The sequence below is a fragment of the Dasypus novemcinctus genome, chromosome 7 (assembly GCF_030445035.2).
Source record: "Dasypus novemcinctus isolate mDasNov1 chromosome 7, mDasNov1.1.hap2, whole genome shotgun sequence".
NCBI lineage: Eukaryota > Metazoa > Chordata > Mammalia > Cingulata > Dasypodidae > Dasypus > Dasypus novemcinctus.
In genome coordinates, this window is record NC_080679.1 from 51,233,923 (window position 1) to 51,239,582 (window position 5,660).

Here is a 5,660-nt window from a genome sequence, read left to right on the forward strand (position 1 = left end):
GCCCCCTCCCCCCTCCTCTCTTCTCCCCGTGGGGCTTCTCTCGTGCAACATTGCTGCTACCTGAGCCTTGGCTACCTCATATGATCCATGGCGGTCTGGGAGAATCGCTGGATAGCTTTCTCCTTCCATGTCGGGGGCTTATACCGACCCGCTATGATTAAGAGGAGCCTTGGATTTCTCGGGAGTGCGCGTTTGCACGTCTGAAGTAACCCTCCCACAGCCCTACGCCCTCCTCTCTTCTCACCCCTATCTTTTCACTCTGCATTGCTGCTCCTGAACCTTGGTGACCTCATACGATCCACGGCGGTCTGGGAGAATCGCTGGATGGCTTTCTCCTTCCATGTCGGGGGCTTATACCGACCCGCTATGATTAAGAGGCGCCAATAAAACTCTCAGGAGCGCGTGCCTGAGCACCTCCTCTCCTGCCTTCACCACTGCCTCCTCCCCTCCGCACTTGCTCCCATTTGCCTTGCTCCACTGCTCGTCGTTCTGCCCTCCCCTCGTCGGGGCCTTCTCTTGGCCCGTGACCACCGTCGGAGCCCCACCGGCTCCGACCCCTCGTCTCACCGCGCACCTCGGCTCCCATCGCCGCGCTCTCAAGGTAAGGGCCCCTTTTCTTATTGGCTCCAAAAGGCCATTAGCAATGGGTAACATCCTATCTGCTAAGCAAGCCCCGCAAGTTCGGGCTCTCGCCGGTCTCCTAGACACTCACCGGTGTAAGATCTCTTTGAAACAGCTCCAAGTATATTGGGACCTTCTTCTCCCCTTTAATCCGTGGCTTACCACGTGTCAGCTTTGGGACCCGGACACCTATACTCGCCTTATAGATAGGGTCACTTCTGCTGTGGAGCAGGAAGGTAAAAGATTCCCTCCTGGTTTATTACAGGCAACATGAAGTCCAGAAGAAATCTTGAAGGGTATAATCTATGATATGCTATATAAAAAAGGATTTAAAAGCAGCTATACCAGAAAGTAAGAATTATGAGTCAACTGTAAATAAATTATATATTTCTGTTAATGTGTTGTAATTGTTCTGTGTTTGTCTGTCTGTTCGTTCAATGTCAATGTATATTGTGATACCTCCGGATGGTAAATATAAATTACTAGAAATCTTTAAAAGAGTTCTATTCAAATGGCCAAAAATTAAATAAGCGCTTATATTAATACTTAAGTTTATTATATTAATACATAAGTTTAAATGTTAATAAGATATCTACAATTTAAAAAAAATTGTAAGTCTTAATTAACAAAATTAACTGTACATCTTCATAAAAAGTTGTTCTTGCCTAGATTAAAATGAATAACTTATTTTTCTTCACAGGATAATATAAAGAATGTAAAACTTATATGAATATTAAAAAGGTTAAAAGTTTGTAAAAATGCTAACGGAAATGTAATAAGTTTTGCAAAAAGATGTATTTTGTCCTAAAGTAGGATGGCTAATTTTTCATAAACTCTTGAAACTTAATTTGCATGCGGCAAGTGTAAAAGGTATTGTGATAACTTTACGTAAGGGAATGTGTTCTGTAAAGATAAAATTTATCTTCAATAGTTTACATTAAGGTATTAAATGGCTAATTCCAAAAGGTCATTCTTAAATATATATATATAAAACTGAATTGATGATAATAATAATAAAAGGCAATTTTATAACAGGAAAGATTAACAGCAACCAAGCTCCCCTGCCAACTTGCTTTTAGGAAACAGTTTCTAATATTGCATGTTACTAAGTATTTAAAGAAAAGTTATTCTTAAGGAAACAGAAGATGATTTTGTCTTTGCAGCCATTGTCTATTTAGCAACACCCCTCGCTATCGGCCTAGCCACTGTTGCGCCGGACGATTGGAACCTTAAACAAAGACTCCTCCTCACTGTCATCTTCCTATCTATCGTTACTATATTTACTGCCCTCATTCTCCTTCGTTTATAAAGCAGTCTCCTACAAACCACAAAGCTTCTATCTTAAACATACCATTCTCAACCCTATCCTCTAAATGATCTTCTCACTTCCCCCACAGCCTTTAATAATTTATTTCTTCCTCATAACCTTTGCTTTCTTGATAATATTTTCCACCATCTGTCTAGCCGCTACCACCCCAGAAGATTGGAACCTCGGCCAACGAATTCTACTCTCCATCGCCTTTCTGTTTATTATCCTCTTTTATGCTTTACTCCTTATCTTCCTTCCATAATGACTTCACCAAGCCTCCTCTTGTCCAAAACCGTCACCCTTCTTTTCCTCACACTCCCCATTGCACTCACCAACCCCAGCCATCAGCCTTTTAATTGGACAGTAAGCCTCTGGCAGGAAAAAGTAATCCTCTCCTACAATGTCTTCGCTGCCAAGGAGAGATCAACTACCTGCAACACGCTGTCATCCTGGACTTTTAACAGCAGATGGATCTTATAGCCACCGAGATCAACAAGAATTGGACATTGGCCACCCTTGCTTGCAACGACAAGATACCGCCCCCTAAATTGTACATTTATATCCCCGTCATACTCACCTCCCTCTTCAGCCCCGCTTCCCTCATTGCTTACTGCCTCTTGGGCCTCGGCTACTTGTTGTTGCTGCCATCATGGCCCTTATTTGAAAAGAAGGGGGAAATGCGGTCACCCCTCGGGCTGAAGTGTGGTTTGCTGGCCTGGCGGGGGAGCAGCCGTGGCAGGCCAAGCCGCTGCCCCCATAATAGGGTGGCTGGTCAGGCCCACCGCCACCCCTGAAGGAAACTCAGCATGGGCGCAGAGTGCCCTCGGGTCTCCCCTTCTCGGCAGCCATGCTTCCGCGGCCGCCCCTCCTCCCGGATGGCGCCACACCATGCCTGTGGGGCAGCACCCTTCTTCTTCTTTCTCCCTGCGCAGGCGCAGGGCGGAAAATTCCAGTCTGCCCTTTTCCCCTCCCCCGACAGCAGCAACAGCCAGGCGTGGGCGGAGAAATCCAGTCTGCCCTTTTCCCCTCCCCCAACAGCAGCAACAGCCAGGCGTGGGTGGAAAAATCCAGTCCTCCCTTTTCCCTCCCCCCGACAGCAGCAACAGCCAGGCGTGGGCGGGAAACTCAAGTCTGCTCTCCACCCCAGCAACAGCAGCCACCAATCTCTAAACCCTGCCCCTTCCCCCAGCAACAGCGACAGCCAATCCCTAACCACCACCTCCCCCATCCAGTACCGCCCACTGACCTTTCGCCGGCAACCAATCAGAACAGGGCGTGGCTTCGACCAATCAGCCTTCCCCAGCCCCTATAAAACTGTTGCCTCTCCCTCAATAAAGTTGGACTTGCATGTTTACCTTGTCTCCGCGGTAGTTCTTCTGCCGTGCGCCCTCCAGTCCTGAGAGCCCCCGACAAGGGCCTGGCCTCCCTTGTCCCCAGTTCGTCGCCTGCTTCTCCGGGCGACCCCTTCGTCGCCGGCTTCGCCGGGCGACCCCGTCAGCCAAACCGCACAACCCCTTGTGAGACCGATCCCTCGTCTGCTGCCAGACCGACCCCTTGTCCCAAGTGGGACCGACCCCTCGTCCCAAGCGGGACTGACCCCTCGTCCATAGCTGGACCGACCCCTCGTCCGCAGCCAGACCCCACCTCTACCGACAGCAAACTGTCGCAGATTTCGAAGTAAAATTCTAATGCCTAAATTTAAATGTTTCACTGCTATGCTCATTCATTGGATTCTCTTTAGAAAAAATTCTAAAGATGGAGAAAATGATCCATTTCATCCTTTATATTATGTCTTGCTACCCCTTTTAAAAATCTGTCATGTTATCCATTTATTCTTGTCCTCACTCTTTCCTAAATGAATTACTTATATTAACAAAAGGCAATCTTGTTATGTACTTTAAGAATATTAGAATTTCAATTAAAAATGGAATCTTGCTAGTATTTCATGACTCACCATTTTTCAACTTTGCATTAAAATATCTTTGATGATATTTAAAAATTAACTACTTATGACTTACCAAAATCCAAACTGCCAAAGTCTATTGCCAGCATCTTAAAAACTTATTCCAATAATTATAGTTAAAAAAGCTGTATGTGAAATCTTCAATATTGGCAGCTGAGGAAAAAACAAGGAAGATCAAAGCCTTGAAGAGCAAAGCCAAAAAACTAAATATAAACAAGCAAAAAGCAAACTCAGATTATCTCTAAAGAAGAAACATCATCTCAGCATCATCCTTTACAATGTGTCAGAAGATAATGGACAACTATTACCACATTTTTTCAGGGAAATACTTGTTATTTAATTACGCTATATAGAGCCCAAGTGGCAACCATGCCATTTGAAAGATTTTCTGACTTGCAAAGATTGGAAAAGTAATATATTCTTTTACTCTTCCAGGAGCCATTTATCAACTCACCAAGAGATAGATCAAATATCAGAACTCAAACATCAAGAGTATATGAAAGTATTAGAGGTTAAAATTGAAAGAGGGAAACATAAATTGCACCTTTTTATTGTATCTTTTCTCTTTACTTCTGCCATTTTTATTTATTTAAGGAAATTTTAGATGACATAAATTTTACATAAAAAATATAGGGGATTCTCATAGGCCCCATCCCCCCCCATACACACACATTTCCACATTAACAACATCCTTCATTAGTGTGGTACATTTGTTACAATTGATGAACACATACTGAAGCATTGCCACTAACCATGGATTATAATTTACATTACAGTTTACACTCTGTCCTATGCAATTTTGTAAAGTCATGACAAAATATTAAATGGCCTGTATCCATCATTGCAATGTCAGGCAGGACAATTCCAATGTCCCAAAAATGCACCCATATTACACCTATTTTTCTCCCTCCCTCCCTTAGAACCTCCAGTGGCCACTGACTCTGTATCAATGATAAAATTTCTTCCAAAAACTATGAACACTTCACAAATTTGCATGTCATCCTTGCACAGGGGTAATACTAATCTTTCTATATCATTCCAACTTCTAGTATATGTGCTGCTGATGCAAGCACTCTAATTTATTTACTCTTTAAGTATTTAATTAGATAATGGTGTAATGAAATGATAAAGCTGTGCAAACATTAACAATAAAATGTCGGTCATTTGTATTTTTGAAAAAGGAAAGGTGTATATATGGAATGTTATTTTTCTTTCCAAATGGCATATATGGCAAAATCTTAATAGAAGTTATTTTTGAATCTTGAAAATAGGATATTCTTTTTTCTTTTTTAAAGATTTGTTTATTTATTTCTCTCCCCTTCCCCCACACCCCCACCCCAGTTGTCTGTTTGCTGTGTCTATTTGCTGCATCTTCTTTGTCCGCTTCTGTTGCTGTCAGCGGCACAGGAATCTGTGTGTTTTTTTAATTAAGCATTTTATTTTATTTTTTAAGATTTATTTATTTATTTATTTCTCTCCCCTTTCCCCCCCACCCCAGTTGTCTGTTCTCTGTGTCTATTTGCTGCATCTTCTTTGTCAGCTTCTGTTGTTGTCAGCACCACGAGAATCTGTGTTACTTTTTGTTGCATCATCTTGTTGTGTCAGCTCTCCGTGTGTGCGGCGCCATTCCTGGGCAGGCTGCACTTTCTTTCGTGCTGGGTGGCTCTCTTTAGGGGGCGCACTCCTTGCGCGTGGGGCTCCCCTATGCAGGGACACCCCTGCGTGGCAGGGTACTCTTTGTGTGCATCAGCGCTGCGCATGGGCCAG

General features: G+C 43.6%; 1 non-coding gene across 1 annotated transcript; it reads right to left on the reverse strand.

The window, feature by feature from the left end:
• Positions 1-4,859: 4,859 nt before the first annotated feature.
• LOC111759768 (U6 spliceosomal RNA) lies at positions 4,860-4,966 on the reverse strand. The gene has a single exon (XR_002793661.1). It is a non-coding gene; the product is annotated as a U6 spliceosomal RNA (small nuclear RNA).
• Between the last annotated feature and the right edge of the window lie 694 nt (positions 4,967-5,660).